The sequence below is a fragment of the Pezoporus flaviventris genome, unplaced genomic scaffold (assembly GCF_033815535.1).
Source record: "Pezoporus flaviventris isolate CSIRO_AGI_PZ_B2104156 unplaced genomic scaffold, CSIRO_AGI_Pfla_v1 ptg000022l, whole genome shotgun sequence".
In the NCBI taxonomy this organism is placed as follows: Eukaryota; Metazoa; Chordata; class Aves; order Psittaciformes; family Psittacidae; genus Pezoporus; species Pezoporus flaviventris.
This window is the reverse complement of record NW_026892570.1, coordinates 5,762,167-5,786,188: the sequence shown is the minus strand read 5'-3', so window position 1 is coordinate 5,786,188 and position 24,022 is coordinate 5,762,167.

The following is a 24,022-nucleotide window of genomic DNA, read 5'->3' as shown; positions in this document are numbered from 1 at the left end:
TCACAGCCTGAAATTTGTTCACTGTAAAATGCCAGTTGTATAATGAATAGTACCTTATTAAAAATAGTTTCTTTGAGTAAATCAACAAAGGAAAATGAGATATTAAGCCAATTATTTTTTTTCTGCAGAGATGATTTTCACACTTCTTCTCTCTGCCAAAGACTTTCAGTCACCAAGAGCACACAAAACACACTTGGATGCCACATTTTGCTCTCCTATAAGGTTAGACCCTTTCTCATTACAGAACAAGCAATAGCAGAGAAACACACAATAACAAAATAGCAACATAACCTCCCAGTTACTTCTTTGCCTGCCAGGGCATGATGTTACATTTATGACAGAAACTATACATATTGCATAAATTGACTGCAATTACCACATCATAGAGTAAATAAAGATATTTCAAATGTCTTTACGCATTATCCTCATTGCCATACTGAGGGAGTGATACAAGTTACACAGGCTGAAAGACATGCTAAACTGCCAGAAGTTAATTTAATGAATATCTTGTACTTATAGTTGCATTCCACCCCTGCTGAGCAGGGAGCAAAAGAAATGAGTTCCCCTGTAGCTTTCTGTGACAGAGTGGTGTAAATCAAATACTTCCCTCTGCTAAATTGTTACAAAGGCCTATGCATTTTTATAACTTTTGTGTACTTTTTTAAGATGACCTCAGAAAAACATTTTGTTATCATGCTTTTATTATGCATTTTATAACAAAGAAAATGCAATGCTTATCTTCTGTGAAAAACCAGAAGCATTGGTACCACCTTGTCCTGGGTTCAGCAGTAGCAGTCATGTTTTTTCCTTTGTGTTAACTGGTGCAGTGCTGTGTTTTGACTTCTAGTTTTGAGAACAGCGTTGGTGAAGCCGATGTTTTCGGTTGTTGCTAAGTGATGTTTACCCTGACCAAGGACTTTGTGAGGCTCATGCTCTGCCAGGGAGGAGGGGAAGCTGTGAGGAAGCAGAGACGGGGCGCCTGACCCGGGCTAGCCGGGGAGGTATTCCATACCACAGCACGTCATGCCCGGGGTGGGGGGTAACTGGGAGTTGCCCGGAAGGACAGGGGCTTCCGGGTGGAACTCGTTTTCTTGGCCGGTGGTATCGTATTCTCTTCCCTTGTTATTTTCCCTTATCATTGTTTTAGCTGATAGTAGCGGTGGTGATTTGTTGCTGGACTGTTCTTGTCTCAACCCGTAGGAGTTGCACTCTCTCGATCCTCCTCCCCGTTCCTCCGGGAGCGGGGAAGGGGAGAGTCCCGGTGCAGGGAGGGGGGGGAGACGAACACGGACCTTGATTGTTGTCAGCTTGGCACCACTCACTGGGAGTGAGTGAACAAGTTACCTGACTGGGTTTAAACCACGACAGTTCTTTTTGGCGCCCAACGTGGGGCTCGAGGGGTTGAGATAAGAACAGATCTGACTGGATTGATAGTCACTCGTCACAATGCTGATTTATTGGCTCTCAAGGTTTTTCCTCTTGATCTCACAGTTTCAGTATACCATATCTTACGTCCATCCGGTATTGGCTGTATTAGTGTTTTTCAAGTGTGGGGCTTGGGCTAAGGTTTTTATCCCATTGTACTTTATGGTAATGACTTGTAATACAATAGAATCATTGATCATGAAACTGATCTGGTTTATGTTCCCAGTGTGGTCACCACCTTTATACTTTGGGAGGTATATGATGGAGGTGCTTAGCAATTACACATCTTTTTTCTCCTTCTCAGGTGCTCAACCTGTGAAGGAGACATCCTTTTACCCTCCCAGTCGTCCCCCCAGACCATTTACATTTGAGAGTTTTGAATTTTTTAAATGGCCTTTTAATGCTCTTGAGACTTGTTTGCTGATGGTGATGGGAATCACCATGCTAACACGCATACAGAGTGTGTTTTGCCCACTACTGATTTCAAGAGTTAAGCAGATTCAGGTTTGGGTCTTGTCTGGGGTCAAACGACGATGTAGGAGGACCGAGAGATTTTCCCAGAGGCTGGACAGCCATGAGTGGCAGGGTGTGTGGGATAGTATGGGCAAGTATCTAGGTCAGTGGGCCCCTCCAGTATTTTGGAATTTCACTACCGAACAACTGCAAAATCCAGAAGAATTAGTAAAACACTTAAATGAGGTGTGTGGTCATTCTGGCCATACCAGAGATGGACAAATCACGGCAACGTGCTGGGGCTTGGCCTATGCTTACAGGGCCTTGTTCAACACTATTCAGCACCTTCAAAAGGAAAAGAATGTCGGCGGATTTGAGGGCAAAGTGACAGTCGCTACTCAAACTTTGGCTGCAATGAAATGCGCAGCTACCCCAGTGGCAAGTACAGCAGCTGCTCAAACTTCAACTGCAACAGACAGCGCGGTTACCCCAGCTCCAAGCACGGTAGCTACACCACCCCCAGCAACAAGTACAGTCGCTACTCAAACCACAGTGATAATCACTGCAGCCAAACCAGAGGACCAATTCGTACCAATATCAGTTGCCCCTGTACGCAAGAGAACAAGCAAAAAGGAGGCAAAAAGGGTGAAGCGAGATGAAGAACCAATGAATTCACCACCCGGTCCAGAATCTGATCAGGAGTCATCCTCACATGACGAAGAAGAAGAAGAAGAGGTAACTTCTCGACCTCGGACCTCAACCGAGCTGCGGAATATGCGAAAAGATTTTACCCGTCAACCAGGGGAGCACATCATCACCTGGTTACTCCGATGCTGGGACAATGGGGCCGATGGTCACGAACTAGAAGGTACAGAAGCCAAGCAGCTGGGATCACTTGCTAGAGAAGGGGGAATTGACAAAGCAATTGCAAGAGAGAAAAAGTCCCTCAGCCTTTGGAGGAGGCTCTTGGCAGCTGTGAAAGAAAGGTTTCCGTACAAGGACGATGTTACGAGTCGTTCGGCCAAGTGGACTACTATAGACAAAGGCATCCAGTCTCTGAGGGAATCGGCCATCGTAGAGATGATCTATCACATCAAGCCGAATAACGGGGATACACCTATAGATCCAGATGAAGTTGAATGTACACGACCCATGTGGCGAAAACTTACACGGAATGCACCGTCATCATATGCCCATTCATTGGCAACAGTGACCTGGAATGACATAGTACCACTAACAGTGGATGAAATGGTTCATAAACTCCGAGAGTTCGAAGACAATCTCACTCCTTCCATCATCTCAGCTGTGAAAAAACTGTCCCAGGACCTCGACAAATTGAGGGACGATGTATCTGATTTATCCAGCTCCTCACGTGTACCAACACGCGTCTCAGCTATTAACAAAAGACGTCCTATTGTTCAAGAGAGGAGATACAGAAGGTATACGCCACGGGGTACCCTATGGTTTTACCTGCTGGATCACGGAGAAGACATGACAAAGTGGGATGGAAAACCTACTTCAGCTTTGGAGGAACGGGTGAGTGAACTGAAGAGGGGAGCAAGGGCCAAGACTGATCGTCCCATGAGAGCTACGGCTTCAGTCTCTGGTGAGCAGTTTCCCAGATGGAATGGAAGAGCTGATTTTACTCCAGCTCCTGTGATAACGAAGAATAATCCCTTTCAACACGACTTAAGTGTCCAATGCTGTGACGACCATTAGAGGGGCCCTGCCTCCAGCCAGGTGGAGGTAGGGGACAATCGGATTTACTGGACTGTGTGGATCAGATGGCCTGGCACATCAGTCCCACAGAAGTATAAGGCTCTAGTAGATACCGGTGCACAGTGTACCCTGATGCCATCAAGCTGTCAAGGGGTGGAACCCATCTATATTTCTGGAGTAACAGGAGGATCCCAAGAGTTGACTGTGCTGGAGGCTGAAATCAGCCTGACTGGGAGGGAATGGCAAAAGCACCCTATTGTGACTGGTCCAGAGGCTCCATGCATCCTCGGCATAGACTACCTCAAGAGAGGGTACTTCAAAGACCCAAAAGGGTACCGGTGGGCTTTTGGTATTGCTGCTTTGGAGACTGAGGAAATTGAGCAGCTGTCCACCTTGCCTGGTCTCTCAGAAGATCCCTCTGCTGTGGGGTTGCTGAAAGTTGAAGAACAACAAGTGCCAATTGCGACCACAACAGTGCACCGGCGGCAATATCGCACCAACCGAGACTCCCTGATTCCCATCCATCAGCTGATCCGTAGACTGGAGAGTCAGGGGGTGATCAGCAGGACCCGCTCACCCTTCAATAGCCCCATATGGCCAGTGCGAAAGTCTAATGGAGAATGGAGACTAACAGTAGACTATCGTGGCCTGAATGAAGTCACACCACCATTGAGTGCTGCCGTACCGGACATGCTAGAACTTCAGTATGAACTAGAGTCAAAAGCAGCCAAGTGGTATGCCACGATTGATATTGCCAATGCATTTTTCTCCATTCCTTTGGCAGCAGAGTGCAGGCCCCAGTTTGCTTTTACTTGGAGGGGTGTCCAGTTCACTTGGAACCGACTGCCCCAGGGGTGGAAACACAGCCCTACCATTTGCCACAGACTGATCCAGACTGCACTGGAACAGGGGCAAGCTCCAGAACACCTGCAATACATTGATGACATTATTGTGTGGGGCGATACAGCGGAAGAAGTCTTTGAGAAAGGGAGGAAAATAATCCAAATCCTGCTGAAAGCCGGTTTTGCCATAAAACGGAGTAAGGTCAAGGGACCTGCACAGGAGATTCAATTTTGGGGAATAAAATGGCAAGATGGACGTAGACAGATCCCCACAGATGTGATCAACAAGATAACAGCAATGTCTCCACCAACTAATAAGAAAGAAACGCAAGCTTTCTTGGGTGCAGTGGGGTTCTGGAGAATGCACATCCCAAATTACAGTTCGATTGTAAGCCCTCTCTATCATGTGACCCAGAAGAAGAATGATTTTAAATGGGGCCCTGAGCAGCAACAAGCCTTTGAGCAAATTAAACGCGAGATAGTTCATGCAGTAGCCCTTGGACCAGTCCGAACCGGACCAGATGTAAAAAATGTGCTGTACACTGCAGCTGGGGAGAACGGTCCTACCTGGAGCCTCTGGCAGAAAGCTCCAGGGGAGACTCGAGGTCGACCCCTCGGCTTTTGGAGTCGGGGATACAAAGGATCTGAGGCCAGCTATACCCCAACTGAGAAAGAGATACTGGCAGCCTATGAAGGGGTTCGAGCTGCTTCGGAAGTGATTGGCACTGAAGCACAGCTCCTCCTGGCACCCCGGCTGCCCGTGCTGGGCTGGATGTTCAAAGGCAGGGTCTCCTCTACACATCATGCAACTGATGCTACATGGAGTAAATGGGCTGCACTAATTACACAACGAACTCGAATAGGAAATCCCAGTCGTCCAGGCATTCTAGAAGTCATCATGGACTGGCCAGAGGGCAAAGATTTCGGAATGTCACCAGAGGAGGAGGTGGTGCGTGCTGAAGAGGCCCCACCATATAATAAACTGTCAGAAAGTGAAAAGCAGTATGCCTTGTTTACTGATGGCTCTTGCCGTATTGTGGGAAAGCATCGGAGATGGAAGGCAGCTGTATGGAGTCCTGGACGACAAGTTGCAGAAACTGCTGAAGGAGAGGGTGAATCGAGTCAATTTGCCGAGGTGAAAGCCATCCAGCTGGCCCTGGACATTGCTGAACGAGAAAAGTGGCCAGTACTTTATCTCTATACTGACTCATGGATGGTGGCAAATGCCCTGTGGGGGTGGTTGAAGCAATGGAAGCAGAGCAACTGGCAACGCAGAGGTAAACCCATCTGGGCTGCTGCACAGTGGAAAGATATTGCTGCCCGGGTGCAGAATCTGGTGGTGAAGGTACGTCATGTAGATGCCCATGTACCCAAGAGTCGGGCCACTGAGGAACACCAGAACAACCAACAAGTGGATAAAGCGGCTAAGATTGAAGTGGCTCAGATGGACTTAGATTGGCAACATAAAGGTGAATTATTTTTGGCCCGGTGGGCCCATGACACTTCAGGCCATCAGGGCAGAGATGCAACATATAGATGGGCCCGTGACCGAGGGGGACACTATTGCCCAGGTTATTCATGAGTGTGAAACATGTGATGCAATTAAACAAGCCAAGCGGTTAAAGCCTCTTTGGTATGGAGGACGATGGTTGAAGTATAAATATGGGGAGGCCTGGCAGATTGACTATATCACACTGCCACCAACCCGCCAAGGCAAGCGCCATGTGCTTACCATGGTGGAAGCAACCACCGGGTGGCTGGAAACATACGCTGTGCCCCATGCCACTGCCCGGAACACCATCCTGGTCCTTGAGAAACAGATTTTGTGGCGACACGGCACCCCAGAGAGAATTGAGTCAGACAATGGGACTCATTTCCGGAATAACCTTATAGATATTTGGGCCAAAGAGCATGGCATTGAGTGGGTATATCACATCCCCTACCATGCACCAGCCTCTGGGAAAATCGAACGGTACAATGGGCTGTTAAAAACTACACTGAGAGCGATGGGTGGGGGAACTTTCAAGCATTGGGATACACATTTACCAAAGGCCACCTGGTTGGTCAACACCAGAGGATCTGCCAACAGGGCTGGCCCAGCCCAGTCAGAACTTTTACATATTGTAGAGGGGGACAGAGTTCCCGTGGTGCATATGAAGAATTTGCTGGGGAAGACAGTCTGGGTTATTCCTGCTTCAGGTAAAGGCAAACCCACTCGTGGGATTGCTTTTGCTCAGGGACCTGGATATACTTGGTGGGTAATGCGGGAAGATGGGGAAGTCCGATGTATACCTCAAGGGGATTTGATATTAGGGGAAAACAGCTAGTGAACTCAATTGTATGCTGTTGCCTGCTGTGTAATGCTTTTATAGCCCATCAACTAGATGTCTCCAGGTCACCAGCGACTGGCCCTGACTTCCCTCCAGCCATCATCCCAACAGAGAATGAACTTGGAACATCATGGACCGAATGGACTCGGCAGCATTATAGGGATTGGTCCATGCACTAAGAAAATGATTTTTTTCCTCTTGGTCTGTATGTATATGGATGTATATATGTGGGAGAGCGATGGTGTATTGAAAATGTGGGATCTGAGCACGACGTGAATGGTATGGAATAAGGGGTGGATAATGTCCTGGGTTCAGCAGTAGCAGTCATGTTTTTTCCTTTGTGTTAACTGGTGCAGTGCTGTGTTTTGACTTCTAGTTTTGAGAACAGCGTTGGTGAAGCCGATGTTTTCGGTTGTTGCTAAGTGATGTTTACCCTGACCAAGGACTTTGTGAGGCTCATGCTCTGCCAGGGAGGAGGGGAAGCTGTGAGGAAGCAGAGACGGGGCGCCTGACCCGGGCTAGCCGGGGAGGTATTCCATACCACAGCACGTCATGCCCGGGGTGGGGGGTAACTGGGAGTTGCCCGGAAGGACAGGGGCTTCCGGGTAGAACTCGTTTTCTTGGCCGGTGGTATCGTATTCTCTTCCCTTGTTATTTTCCCTTATCATTGTTTTAGCTGATAGTAGCGGTGGTGATTTGTTGCTGGACTGTTCTTGTCTCAACCCGTAGGAGTTGCACTCTCTCGATCCTCCTCCCCGTTCCTCCGGGAGCGGGGAAGGGGAGAGTCCCGGTGCAGGGAGGGGGGGGAGACGAACACGGACCTTGATTGTTGTCAGCTTGGCACCACTCACTGGGAGTGAGTGAACAAGTTACCTGACTGGGTTTAAACCACGACACACCTATTCAGGAAAATTTCTGTGTAGATTGAAATAAGAAAAATAAACAGATTTGACCAGCTCAGAACTCAGCAGTCATTATTTTCCCCACTCATCTAACCTTTCCAATATTTACTTAGTTTTTTTAACAAAGTCACATCTTTCAGTTTTGTTTGCTACAATATTTAAGGCCTCAGAATACCATTAGGTAATATAGTTCGAGTGCCTGAAGGCAAGATTTCAAGCTTTGGTATACTATTTTTTCTTTCACCATTCCTCCAGCCATGTTGTATGTGCACTGATTCTATTACCATGAATTTATAGATTGTATTACTTATTGGAAGCACTGCTGATTTCTCCCTTGCAATCCCTTAAAGGGTACTTAGGGCAAGCATCCAATCCATTTCACATTTTCTAAGTCACTACATAATATAGTACTTTATTTGTTATTATTTTTTTAAACCTTGGTCTTCTGTGAGTCTCCTCAGCTGCATATTTCTTCCTCTGCAACATCACTATATAGTGGTTTACTTTTGTTCCTACCAATTATATATTATTATCTAATTCCTTATTGACTCAGAAACAGCTAATATATCAAGTCTTTTCAGATTTCTTCATACTGTTCCATCTACTTTCTCCAAGGTAGCAGAAATCATTATAGGCTTGTTTATTCCTGTATTTCAGTGTCCACTCTGGCTTCACAGCATAGCTAATTCAAGTTATCTGCAGTCAACACTGATGGGAGCACTAGAAGACTGTGCAGGAGAGAAAGATCTGGATAGAAGGAAAAAAGTCAACACTCTGTGTGGAAAAAGAGTTCACAAGGCATAACCTTATAATCTTAACCAAAACCTTATAATGCCAGGAAAGCGATTATATTGTTCAACAAAAGTCCAGCTAGCTAGGGCAACCTAATCCATTATGCTAAGTAGTTAATCGTGTTAATGTGTTGGCCATGTTAGTGTGCGTGTAAGAAATTATTCTGTAACTTCAACCATTCCAAACAGCATGATCTAAATTCCAAAGAATGAATGGAACACAAGCCAGAAGCAGTATTTGAGTCCATAAAATGTGTTAAGTCTACATCCATAGACAGGTTCTTATTTCCAGTTATAACCCCAGAGGCTCATATTGTGAACCCCTGTGTTATTTTCTATTTAACCATGAAATTTCCTAAACTCACAGCTAACCATTTGCCAGTACCTTGATGCAAATAAAGTCTGAATGATATAACTGGCTTAATTTAATTGACTCTTTTTAACACTTATTCAGACAGCTTCATTTTCTCCGTCAGCATCAGCTATCCTTTTACAGTTACCTCATTGCTCAAGATTTATTATGTGAAATCTCTCCCAGTGATTTTCGACCCCACACCTTCTCTTGATCTCACAGGTGCTTCAAACAGATTTTCTGCATATTCCTTAGGTCTTCTTTCAGCTTTACTAACTCTCATACTACACTATCAGACAAATCCAACACTGTATACATCAGAAGTTCAGGGCAATATTTGAAAGACTATTTCTTTTACTTCCAAAGCAAAGATATTTGCTTTCATCTGCAAAGAAGTCTGCACAAAATTGCCAGTCGTTATGAAATGGAGTAACCATTTTAAGTAGGGATGGAGAGAAAGCTGTCACAAGATTAAGGCTGTAGTAAAATCAGAGCACATCAAAGCTAACCTAAAATGAGCACTATTGTCGTGGTTTAAACCCAGTCAGGCAACTTGCTCACTCACTTTCCCCCCTTCTTTCCCTCCCCCTACTCCTGGAGGGAAGGAGAGAAGAATTGAAAAGAATGCAACTCCCATGGGTTGAGATAAGAACAGTTTAGTAAATAAGGTATAACACAAATCGCTACTGCTACCACCAATAATAATGATGATAAAGGAAATAACAAGGGTAAAGAATACAACACCTCACCACCAGCCGACCGATAACTCACACCCCCAGCCTGACCAAACACCGACTGATACCTCCTCCAGCCCTGCAGTCTCCCAGCCCTTCCGGCTAACTCCCTGTTACATCCTGGGCATGACGTGCTGTGGTATGGAATACCTCTTTGGTCAGTTTGGGTCCGGTGTCCTGTCTCTGCTTCCTCCCGGCTTCCCCTCCTCCCTGGCAGAGCATGATGCTCACAAAGTCCTTGGCCAAACCAAAACATCATTGTTACCAGCTCTGTTCCCAAGCCGAAAGTCAAAACACAGCAGTGCACCAGCTACCAAGAAGGAGAAAAATGACTGCTACTGCTGAACCCAGGACAACTATATAAAGTAAAACCTTTCCTCTAGTATTGGGATGCTTCTAGGCAGATACCACTGAAATAATAGATCTTTTCCTAGTTCTGTCCTAACAGTGAGTTTATAAAATAGAATAAGTATCCTGACTTGACGATTGCTTTGCATCTGTTTTGCCATACATTACACAGAAAATGTGGGCTGCAAATAATATTTAAGGATGCAAATAATATTTAAGGATGCAAATGATATTTAAAAGCCAGAAGACAAATTAGAACTGAAGCAATTAAACAGTGTGTCATTAGTCTGAAATATTTCTGATAGAAAAGTAGAATCATAAGAATGAATAAAACTATAAGGCAAAACATTTTGTGGGTAAGGTAATTCTAATATCCTGTCTTGCGAAAAAAATTATTACTTTTCAGCTTGTATTTACATCTGTTATATAACTGATCATGTTTTTACAACTGTCAGGTGTGCAGCATCTTATCTAACTCTTAGTGCTATCTAGAGAATTCCCTAAAATTTAGAGATCAGTTAAGGAGGCAATAATTTTAGGGGTGGAGGGTATCCTTTCCCCCCATCTTTTTTCATTTTCTTTTGAGGATTTCATTTACTTAAGTCCTGGAGCCAAATAGATACATTTAAGCCAGCACTAGTTCCCATGTTCCTGTTCATGTTGTGTTGGCAACCTGATTTGTTATGTATTCTTAAAAAATGCAGCAGGTTTGCACCATAAAACATCTGGTGTAAAATAAGCCATTTTCTCTTCTTACTGCTGAATACACTGTACGCTTCTTTGGGATGCCAGTCTTTTTATAAATATGATAAAATATCTTAGCCTTCTGAAGCTATGGGGGAGTACCTGATTGTTTAACTTTCTTTTTATTTAGAACTACAACTTACATTAATATTTGATGACCAGAAAAGACAAATGAGAAACTGTAAATCCATCTAGGCTTCTTCTTTTCAAAATATATGTGTGCTTGCACACTCTGTGTATGTTCCCGACAGAGATACCTTTACTGAAAATATTTCAACAGGTGTTTTGAAATAAGAGACTCTTCCTAAAAAACAGATAGTCAAACACTTGAAGTGCTACATTTCTTGATAATTATGAAGAGCTTTGTAATATTTTTCAGCTGAAAGGGGAAAACAGTAAAAACACTAGAGACACTAAAGAGTTAGATCTTTTCTTGGAACAAAACTGTTCAGAAGATCTGAAAAAAATTACCATTGTTGAACAGAACTTCCATAAGACACAGAATAAATATGATCAAAAGAGAAGGAGCTACAGATTCTGCGGCATATACTTTGGGGCTTCAATTAAAGAAACTAAATAATTATCATTTCTGAAAATTCATACCAACATAAGTATTTATTTTTCCTTTAATTATGTATAGTTTATTTGATGCTCATTTTCATCTAAAAAAAGGCTAGCAGCAGGAAAAGAAAGAACATGTGCTTAATATGCAAAATTATTATCAAATATGCTCTGATTCAGTGGTTGATGCAGCAAAGAATTAGAATAAACCTGTGTCAGGGACAGGAACTGTATAGTAGTTATTCATGCTAAAAGATTCCAATCAAAATAAAGAGTTATTTGCAAAAGAGAGTAATAAAATCAAGATTCCTAAACAGCACTTGAGTGGAAACTAAGAGTTTGTGTTTGTGCTTTCCCTGAGCCATCTGTGAAAAGCTGACTGTGAGAAGTTACTGGATTTCTGCACAGTTTTGGGTTTTGTTTTCATTTCTTTCCATATAACAAAACATAGCAAATAAGTTTGGTAGATTTCTCAGCTACCTATTTTTACTTTCTGTTTTCTTCCCACTACTCCTTACAAGTAGAATTCTCAACTTCACATAGTACACCATTATTTTTGTCCCTTTTATTTCCCAATAACTTGGTAGCCACAGGAATCTTTAAACTCAAGACTGAAAAGCAGCTCTTGCAACTAAACTTCACTTTGCTGAATGTCTGCTTATAGCTACCAAATGTCATTAGGAATCTCATTACCACTACTCAGACCATTAAATATTAAATTCTATCCTTATCCCTAGCACAATTTTATTCCTTTTTTTTTAAGCTTTCTTTAGACTTCCTCCCTTGATTTTATGAATAGTAATATTACTTAATTAGCAGTACGATCATTAGATTTAATTTCATCTTTGAAATAAAGTACACGATTTTCTAAGGATCATAAAGAAAGAAAAAAAGAAAAAAAACAAAACCAGCAAACCAAAAACCCACAACAGCCAGCTGTCAAGAGGACAGCACAGACTGTGACCTGTAAGCCAAATGATATTTCTTCCTCTTCATAGAGGACAGATATTAAGAAGTCTTCCGCGTCAATTTTTGTGCAATTATTGACTTATTAATGCACTATGCTCTATAGAAATGCTGAAACATTTCATAAAACAAACTGTGCAGGTTAAAATGGCTCCAGATTGGCAGAAAGAAGGTTTAAGACCACTATGCTAGCAGTGTCAGGCTCCAATTCAGTGGCAAGTGCTAAATTGAAAATGGTCCAAGAGGTATACAGTAAAAATTTCCATAAAACTTTGTCTGCAAGTTTTTCTTCCTTTATCCATGCTTTCAACAAGATCTTGAAATAACAACTACAACTGCTGTCTGAAGAGCAGTTCTCAACTAGTGAAAGGAATTTGAGCACTTCATCTTTGGAGAATCTGTTTTTCTGAAATTCTGCAACTTGTTCATTCTGAGTTATTTATACAGAAACAAACAGTAATAATTTTAATTCCATTATTTGGTAATTCCCTCAACATATACACAATAGCAGCATGATAATTCATAAGGAAAGTTTTGTGATTAATTTGTGCATTACTCTGTGCAATTAAATTCTTTGTATTATTTAGCACCCTCCCTTCCAACAAAAACGGTAAATCAGAAAATATCTTAGCATGCACTAAGTAGAAAATGAAACTAGATAAGAACACACGATCCTTTAGAATAGCTAAAAAATTGAAAACAACCCAGGTGAATCTCAAATGTTTGCATTTTGTCAAAGCTGCTGAGATGAACTGCAGCCCCAGTTGGCAACCAGCCTTTCCTGCACACGAGAGCAGGACTCACATTGCTAGAGGAAATAAAATGACATCAGGTCAAGGAAATGAAAACTTAAAAATTTCAGTTTAGAATAAAGAGAAATGAGACATAACAGTCTTTATTACACAATAACAACAATAAACAAACACCACCACACCCCCCAACCCCCCCCCAAATGCAACAGGTCAACCAAAAATCCCAACATAGAGGAAAAAAATACTATTCTTTTTTTTCCATGCTAGCAAGAGATAAAATGTTCTTTAATTTAATTAGGAGGAAACAGCCTTGATGTTAAGTAGAACCCTGTAGTACTATTATTACAACCTGGGACATACCTCCTCAAGATGATGCAACAATACTCAGTGTTAAAGGGAACAAGAAAGAGTCAGACAAATATCTACCATATTTCATAGACCATTCCATGAGCAAGGTGATTTTGCAGAATTTTCAAGGGCTTTTTAATTCCTGCCTTCTTTTTTGAAAGATTTAAAATTATTTTTATTCTAATACCTAACATGAGGACCAAGATGCGAAGAAAGTGGATTTTTTTTTTTCTTGTGAGATCTTAAAGATATTTATTAATAGAAACAAACAATGGTTATATTTTTTCCTTGGAGGAGAAATTTCAGAGTTAAATCAGAACAACACAAATTCATAATTCCAACAAGATCTGTGGAGAGGACAGAGAGCAAAGGAATATTGACTGTGATGTAACTGGACAAAGAGCATGATAAAAATTTGTCTTCATCATAAATTTCACCCCCCTGACTTAAATTTTATCCTCAAACTCTCTTTTGAATAATTTTATATAAGAACAGATTTTACACACCTGAAAACATATCATTCTCTGTGTTTGCAGCTGAATTCTGGCTCACTTTGGTCACTGTGCTTACAGTGTTTTGCACTAGCGGAAAAAGAGAAGTTGTCATCTCTTTGTGGAAGGAAACATATGCTCACAGGCAGTAAGAAAAAGTGTTGAGCTCCATAAAATAGTTCCTTATGTTGTGGGAAAAGGAGCAGAATATGATTTCTTGCCTGTTATATGTACAACACATAATAGCCAATAACAATAAAATATAGGTGTTTCACAGAGAATCTCAATTTACTTTTAATTTATTCAGGTTGATCATCTAAGCAAAATTTAATGTAGATTTTTGTTTTCCTGGCATCCCCATCAAGAATCATGATTCCTTTCCTTTCATCTAGAAAGCAATGTTTGCGTCGTTGTATTGTTAGTAATAGATAAGATTTTTTTTACTGTGCAGTCATTTCACTTTTGACTGCTTAACATGATTAACTTAAATAACCTGTATAGGGACATTTCCTTTACCACACACTTCCAAAGCAGCATTACTGAGCTCTTCTTTATTGTGCTCACTTAAACAAGATAAACCCTTCAGGACAGAAGAGTCCTGAAGGTCTGTCTTTCTATCCTATACTCTTACTTTCTTTAATACTATTCTGTGGAAAGACCATGAAAGAAACATCTTTTACAATCCAGTAAAATACTGACTATGATATTTAGTACTAATGCATACTTTAGTGTGCTTCTCTAAAAACAAAAACATCCCAAAGACTCTTCTTGCTAATAATAAAGACAACTTCAATGCAAGACAAGTTCTGTACCCTTCAACTGGACCAGTTACACAGTAAACTATATAAGTTAAGGAAACTTGGGTTAATAGGTCTCAGTTTCCCAGGTTACTATGGAAAAATGTGCGCTGAGTCTTTTGTCCCTAAATCTTTACACGGAATGTAAGTTTCCTTTTAAGAACTGTCTGGCTCTGTACATTCATTTATTATGAAAGATTTTTTATGCACATGCATTTTTTGCTATGTGGTGAATGACCTGGTGGTTTTACACGTTTGCCCAAATGAGTAGATTTTGACCCATTATAAAAGTATATACATGTTAATGTAGAAGATATTTACTCATATATGTGAGCCCTAATTTACGATTAAATGGCTTAAGATCATAAGCTAATGGTGTATTTTAAGAGCAGAATATCATGGGTTTGGAATTTAAAAATGTTTTTCAGCCCTTTGCCTAATACAGCCCAAACTTTACAGCAGATCACAGCAGAGTCAGTCAGTTTTCTTCTGTTGCATAACATACAACCACACCTTTTTAATAAATACTGTGTTATTTTGTAAATACTCTTTCTCAGCCCCAGTATTCTTTTTGTATGAGTCTCAGATATTTTGTGTAAGTCAAGACTATTTACTGGAATGTACATAGTAAAGCTAGAAAGGCAATATTTTAAGTCTTGAATAAATATGATGGTTATGATAATGGGAAAAAAAATGTTCTGTGTTTTACTATTTCGTTAAAGAAAAATTTCTTTGGATAACAAAAATTTTTCATGAATCATTTATTCTACAGTACATAGATTTGCTTGCACAAAACATTTGAACTAAAAAAACCCCTCTTGTTAGAGAAAGATTTCATGTGCTATCTTAATTCATAAAAAATCAGTAAAAACAAATATGTTGCTTTTCACCTGAAATTAAATCTTTGTATTAGCTATGCAGAAGCAATTTAGGTCAGAGTCAAAAACTGGCTTAAGTCCTCATTAACTCCTGTTTTGAATAATTAAAATTATGGGCTTGAAAAGTGAAGGTTAAAGGCTTTACCAGCAGCACTCTGTTTACTCTGTCACTAGCAGTTTCTTCACATCTTGTACTTTCTGATAGATTGATTTAAAAAAATAAAAGTAAATAAAAGAAGATTTTTACTGGTGATATTTTCTATTTTGTCACTGGGGGTTATTTTCTATTTTGTCCACACTACATTGGCAGGGAGGCAAATTTTCAAATCAGGTGTTTAAAAAAAAATCTGGGGCAAATTATTGACTTCTTAGAATGGCTGTTGCTGTGACAATCACAATTTTAAAGCTTCTTAATGAAACTACCTAAAGTAGAAGTTAGCTTTTTTTTTTTTTCTTAGCCAGAGCACTGAAAAAAAAAAACCCCAAACAACAGCAACAAAACCCTATAGAACAGTTAAGGAAGTAGCTCTAAAGGCTTTTTAATTGCATATATATATTTATACGTGTTATACTATATTGTAATTATACTTCGGGGGTAGCGGGAAGACACAGCATTAACAGTAGTTATGTTTTTCCAACACTGCCTGTCCCATTTGCAGCATCAGGAGGTCAGATCTACATTCTGGCTAAGGCTTCTAACATTCAAAACTATCTAGGAGATGTGCTGATGTAAAATTTGTATTGTCCCTAGTTAGGAAGATGTGCTGATACCTGGAAATATGACAGAAATGGGTAGAGTTATCTCTACTCTGTGCATTGCAACTTGCTGAAAGTTTAGCCGTGCGATTTGACCCATGGTAGTATCATTGTGGTAGTTAATTTTTATTAATTTCTCCAGCTTAAAACTGAAATTTAAATAAACACTAAATCAGCAAACTGAGTCAAGTAAAAATATGAAAATATTTTTGTCCCATTAGAAACCAAATAGATCTTCTGATGCAGAGAGAGATTTATAGAAGGTGACATATTTCGAAACAAACATGATTTCGGATTTTCAATTCAAGTAAAGATTCTATAAAAATATGCAGTACAACACCAGTGAAAGTAAAAGAAAAAAATTACATTAATAACTAATGACACAAGCTGCTTTTTAATATGCAAAAGATTTATTTTCTTTGTTTTGAAATGTAATTATTTGGGCAAATTTAACATTTTTCTTTGAATAAAGTTGCTTACATAACCAACATGAATTCCTGACTTCATGTGTTTGATGAAGTTTGATGTTTATTATTACTTAAAGTTGGATTATGGAAATGCTAGGAGCTTGTTGTAGGAGTGGCAAATCGCACTTTTTTACTTAGCCACCTACAAGACTGTGGATTTTTCCGTCTACTTCAAGAAGAAACCTGCTGTCATTTCACAATGTGTTAACAATAAAACTAGCATTTAGGATTTTTATATTTCACATCAAAGAAGTCCACTTTGAACACCTAAAAAATATTCTGTTTTCTTCAAGAGAATTAAGTTATAAAGGAAATAGAAAACAGCAGAACTCTGAAATCACAACATAAAAGAGAATGATTTGACTTCTGCATGAATTTTATGTAATTTATTATTGCATGCATATGTAGAGCTTCAGAGGAGTACTTCAGCCTTTCACCTCCTCCTACAGTAAAACAAGTGAAATTTCTTATGTTTCCCTAGCCATCCTTCACAGCTCACCACATAGTTAAAAGTTTAAAGAACTACATATTTTATGGGGGTTTCTGCAAATGCTTAACATATTTACATACTCCTGCAATCAAGTTTAAAATAATCTAATGAGCAGCTGGATGCTATGGATGAATTAGTAACTGCAGCAGTAGTAGCATTGAAATCAGGTCTGTTAAGTCTTATAAAAATGAAATACAATTGTGACACTTTGCACACACATACTGGATGGAGCCATGTTCAGAATTTTGCACTGCAAAGTTACACTGAAAATAAGCTAAACATTTATTTTAGTATGTTACTTTTAGTATTAGCTGATCTTAAAGTGAGATACTTAGAAATCTTCAATCAAATCTTCACTATAACAAAAATAAGCAGTTTTTCTGCTTATAAATAGAAAACAGTCATGTTCTTTAATGCAGATCATAGCTCTAGCATCTTTTCACTTCAAATTACTTTAGATTCAACTCAAGAGACAACAAAATTAAAAACCCACTGAGAAAACTCATCAGTGATATGTATGTCTTTTCATCAGAAAAAAAAAAAAGGAAAAAAAAGAAAACTGCATATGTGAACATCTTTAGGCATAAAACTGTTACCCATAAAGAGCTAAACCAACTATCTCCTGTAAGTAAAATAAGTAAAATTTCTTACTAAATTTTTAATTAAAATTAAATCCTAAAGGGAACAAAATTTTTACCTTTCCAAAGGAAGCGAGCTGGTATTTTCAAACCTTTTCTTATTTCTTCTGATCTATAATACAAAGTCAGAAAAATCAGAATTTAAATTAAAATATTTTAAAATTATATTTTTAACCAACCAAGAAGAGGTTGCAAGTTGGGTTTTTTGTTTGTTTGTTTATTTCCCTGTTTGTGTTAGGTTTTGGTCTTGTTAGGTTTGTTGGTTAGGGCTGTTTTTTAAGTTTGTGCCCTTCTCCTAGACAAGTTTTAGGTAGCCAACATAGCAGGTCAAAGATGAACTCAAAGTTAGACATGCTAGCCATAAAATGTTTTACAATAAGCTTGAATCAGGTTTTTCCCATCACCGAAAAAATTTTATCAGCTCCACTTTAAAGCATAAATCCCCTTTTTTGTTCTTTTACTTCTTGCTTATATCTATTCTTCCATCTTCTAAAAGCCTGTTTACATGCATAACCCTTATTTCAGTCTTTTCTGAAATAAAATCATATTTGTAAGAGGGATCTTATTTTACAGTTACAGATATATCTAATCATGTAGGCTATAAATTATCCCAACCCACACCTCTTGCCTCAAGGACTTGCAACTGAACAACAACTATACCAAGACTTACAACTTTAGTTATGAAAGACTCAAAAAGTACAGAATAGTACCTAAACTCAGTAACCAGGTGACAAATCACTGTAAGTTAGAAATTTGCATTTTTAAAGTTTATAGGGCAGAAAGAGTGATGTTAGGTAAGATATATTTATTCTGAACTTAATCACACTGTTTCATTAGATTCATTAAGCTGTACATGATTAAGTTGCAGCTACTTATGCTTAGCTGGCAACCTTCTCAGAGTGCCTGCCGTTATGAAAGAGGAAAAAAATAAAAATAGGAAGCATACTATGCAATTTAAACAAGAAGCTATAAAAGTTATATTAATTATATTAATCAGGTAAGACTCTTTAAAAAAAAAAATGATTATGCACCCCCTTCCTGATAGAAAAAGTCTCCTAAGATATTTTTTATTTTTTTTTGATAAATCACCAGGTAGACCAATACAGTAAGAAGAAGAACTGACTTTTATTACATTCAAGAGCTGCACTGCGGCTTATGCAGAACACCAGCCCTTTCTAATGTATTTGAAAAAGCTTTTGATATTTCTAATATACAGGAAATTCTCTATTAGATCTACTGAAAAACACCAAAACTTTTCACACTAGTACCTGAACTTGCCATAATAATTCAATAGTGTATTATCCACCCCTTATTCCATACCACTCACGTCATGCTCAGATCCCACATTTTCAATATAACATCACTCTTATTTCATATATATACATCCACACACACACACACACAGAGAGAGGGAGAGAGAGATATCATTTCTTAGTGCTTGGACCAATCCCGGTAAAGCTGCTGAGTCCATCTGGTCCATAATGTCAGGCTCCGTGTCTTGTAACAGTCTTTCAGAGCTGGTTGTATGGTATGGTATGGTATAATCAATCTGCCAGGCCTCCCCATATTTGTACTTCAGCCATCATCCTCCATAACAAAGAGGCTTTAACCGCTTGGCTTGCTTAATTGCAGCACGTTTCACACTCATGAATAACCTGGGCAATAGTGTCCATTGCTAAGTCCACCCCTTGATCATGAGTCCATCTCTATGTTGCATCTCTGCCCTGATGGCCTGTGGTGTCATGGGCCCACCAGGCTCAAAATAATTCATCCTCCCCTTCAGCAGTTTCTGCAACTTGTCGTCAGGGACTCCATACAGCTGCCTTCTATCTCCAATGCTTCCAAAGCACTGGAGGGGCCCAGTGGACTAGATATGTGCTCATACTGTCCCACACACCCTGACACTCATGACTGTCCAGCCCTGGGGAAAATCTCTTGGTGGTCCTCCTGTATCGTCATCTAACCCTAGACCCAAAGCTAACTCTGCTTAACTTTCGAGATCAGACAAAATGGTTGTGGGTAAAACACAGTCTGTATGTGTGCCAACATGGTGATCCCCATCACAAACAGCAGGCAGGTCTCAAAGTTACCCAAAAGCCATTCAAAACCTTCAGAACTATCAAATGATCCTGTAAATAGTCTGCTGGGGGAGCTGGGAAGGTAAGGGAATGTCTCCTTCATGGGTTGACCACCTGAGGAGTTAAAAAAAAAGATGTATAATTGCTAAACACTTCTGTTATATACCTCCCAAAGTATAGAGTTGGTGACCACACTGGGAATGCAAACCAGATCAGTTTCATGATCAATGATTACAAGTCATTACCATAAAGCACAATGAAACAAGAGCCTTAGCCCAAGGACCCCAGCCAATAAACACCAAAACAGCAGATACCGGGTGTAAGTAAGGTACGACATGCTGAAACCTTGAGATCAAGAGCAACGACTTTGAGAGCCAATAAATCATCATTGTGATGAGTGACTATTAACCCGAAAGAATGAATGCTTATCACAAATACAATTAGACACACTCTGGTCAGATCTGTTGTTGTCTCAACCCTTCGAGCCCCACGCTGGGGACCACAAAGAACTGTTGTGGTTTAAGTCCAGCTGGTAACTCAGAACCATGCAGCCGCTGGATCACTCCCCTCTGCCTTCCTGCCCAGCTCCAGGAGGGATGGGGAGGAGACTCGAAAGAATGTAACTCCTACAGGTTGAGATAAGAGCAGTCCAGTAGGTAAGTTATAACATAAACCACTACCTCTATCACTAACAATAATAATGGTAAGGGAAGAGAATGCAATAGCTCACCACCCGCCGATCGATACCAGCCCAACTGAGCAATGATCTAACCCTTCCGGGTAACTGCCCCCAGTTTACATACTGGGCATGACATGCTATGGTACGGAATACCTCTTTGGCTAGTTTGGGTCAGGTGTCCTGTCTCTGCTTCCTTCCAGCTTCCCCTCCTCCCTGGCAGAGCATGAGACTCACAAAGTCCTTGGTCAGAGTAAATATTACTGAGCAGCAACTAAAAACATCGGTGTTCTCAGAGCTGTTCCCAGGCTGAAAGTCAAAACCTCAGCACTGCGCCAGCTACTAAGACTGGGAAAAATGACTGCTACTGCTGAACACAGGTCAGTGGTTTAAATCCAAGTGACAATTCAGACACGCAGTTGCTCGCTCACTCCCCCCCCTTAATCCCCCTGTGCTCCCGGAGGGATGGGGAGGAGAATCGAAAGAATGTAACTCCCACAGGCTAAGAACAGTCCAGTAACTAAGGTATAACACAAACCACTACGGCTACCACCAATAATAATAATGATAAAGGAAATAACAAAGGAAGAGAATACAACCGCTCACCACTCGCCAACCTACAGAGTCCAAACGAGCAGTGATCTAACCCTTCCAGGTAACTGTCCCCAGTTCATATAGTGGGTATGATGTGCTGTGGTATGGGATATCTCTTTGGTTAGCTTTGGTCAGGTGTCTCTGCTTCCTCCTGGCTTCCCCTCCTCCCTGGCAGAGCATGAGACTCACAAAGTCTTTTTCTTTTTTGCTTTAAGATAGAAAAGGCAGACACATATTTAAGATTTAGGATTTTAAAAGTGACTTTCAAACATGACCTAAATCAAATTGCTAAGCACAAAAGGTTGTATCACCACCTAACCTTTTCAGAAATTTTCACAGAACTATCTCAATAACCTCAGCTGCAAAAGATATTCCAGGTAAATTTCTTGTAAATCCAGTGAAATCATGACAAGTTTATTTTATTGCATCTGTATACTTTCACATTACAGAAAATTTAATAAATTAGACTTTTTTTTGTGTGTGTGTGGGAAATAAATGCTGTTTCTCAGGCAGCAGACTTCACACATTCCTGAGATACCACAGTTTAATAGATAAGGGAGGGGTTTATATTTATTTTACAGCATTGGGCAAAAGTTTTGCAACATCATTGCAATATATAACACTGCATTTTAACTCACTAAGAAAATCAGATGTACAAATAAAAAATCAATCTAACCAAAATACATTACCAAAATACTAAAATACATTCAGCACTGAGTAATAGAATCAGAACAGTGGAAGTCAGTAAACATCTTCCACAAAAAAAGGACAATACAGAATACAATCTCTAGTAGGTAAAGGTTACATGCAAGAAGCACTGCATACTTGAACTTCTCCAGCATACCAACAAGAATTGAACAACCCTAATAAACATAGGATAAGTGTTTGTGGTGTATGGGTACAAAAATACATAAATAAATACGATACCAAAGTACATATAAATGATATACAATAATGATGTGCTTGAGGGAAAATTACACCACATTAAATTTTCCTGGAGAACATATTCACATGGAAGCTTAGATGCCTTCAACGTAATGACAAAAAATCTGTCACAGTTACATTACCAGAGTAATGCTCACCTATGGTGTGGTAGGAAGATTCAAACAGCTTGTTTCATTCAACAGTTTATCATATATTTCTCTTAATCCTATGTACCTAGCCATCAGTTTTCATTGTATCTTCATATTCATATATATAATAGTTTTGACTGCGTAACGAATGTTTTCATTATTTAGTTCAATTCTTTTCCTCCCTTCACAGACACACTGGTAAAGATCCATTCTCTTCTTTAGCTCCATTTTATGAGATTATCAAGTCAGGCTTTGCAAGTTTTGAGGTAGACTGCTAGTTCCCTTTATTGCACTAAAAACCCTTTTCTTGACCTCTTTCAAACTGAATTCATCTTTCTTGAACAAACGTAATCAGAATTGTACATAATATTTCACATGGCCTCTTAGCAGCTGTCTTGGCCTTCTGAGAATAGTTGATATAATATAATCCTTTGTGAAACATCAGCCTTCCTGTCTGTCTAAAGTAATTGCAACAAAATTGGTTACTGTGTAAAATGTCATCTTTTTCTTCCTCCTAAAACAACATAAAAGAGACAGAAAGAATTGGTATTGATTAACCTGTTCCATTGCTACTTGCAAGATGGAAAGTCTCTTGGGAATGTTTTGTCAAACAAACCAGAAACACTAAGTAACTTTTTCTCACCACTCAGGGGTTTACACTTTCGCCCTTGTAACTGTGATAACACAGAAATGTTTTATTGTTATTGAGCACCTGACTGTCACCTCAGAAAGGTACTCAGCAAAAAGGAAACTGTATAATGTGCTTTTAGATCTTTAGAACATTATACAATGTTGAGAATCAAATAGGAACTTAGTGTCAGGGCAGTTTAAATATTTCACAGTTTTCAGTAAAAGAGTCCTTTCTAGTTCACTACATTGCATCAAACTGGCGATCACTCTGGTGATACCTGTAAGGGAATGACCTACAATTTTCATTTTGCAAACTTAGTCAAATTTATTATTTAATCTATTTAAAGTTAGAACTTCTATTGCAATGAGAATAAATCTGGTAAATTAGACTACAGCCACATACTAAGTTCCTGAGCTCAACCCAGTAACAACAATTAATAGAACCACAGGTATATATATGAAATAACTGCTCTCAGGAAGCAGATTTTTCTTTTTTTGTGAATTATGGCATGTGCACATGTATTGATGGAACTTTCATTTTTTAGCAATAAGGAGGGAAAGAGAAAGTGCACGTGCATCACTTACTGGAGTACAGAAACTTGTGTCTGCAAAGGGCAGCAGATGGAAAGGGAAAAGAAAGCCATGAAGGAGGAATGCTTTGAGGCAAGAGAATAAACGAACAGAGAGAACATTTGGGTTGCCTGTAAAGAAATAGGTTTTGGGTTTGTTTGTTTTTTTTTTTAAATAAAACAACACAAAACCAACCAACCAAACAAACAAAAAAACGCCCAAACCTTTGAGAAATAAAAGTCTGCTCAACTTTTGATTGAATACATAAGGAAAAAAAAACGAGAAGAGATATCACTCAAAACATAACTAGGTTAGACAGCACACTGTAAACATATAATAAAAAGGAAACCTGCATTAACAGAGATACAATTGACAAGATGTATTGATTCCTTTCCAACTACAATGCCTAAGATCCATGAAGCAAAAGTGTTCAGAATGAGCAATAGACGTTGAATTTAATTTACATGTCATTAGACATTTCTTCTCTTAACCATTCCAGTGTGAATAGCTAATTGGCAGCCACTATTAATTGGCTAGTCAAAGCCAAAAGGCCAACTGGCACAATTTTACATCCCTTTCTCCAGGGTTCATAAATGAATTCTGGGTAAGGTGTGAAC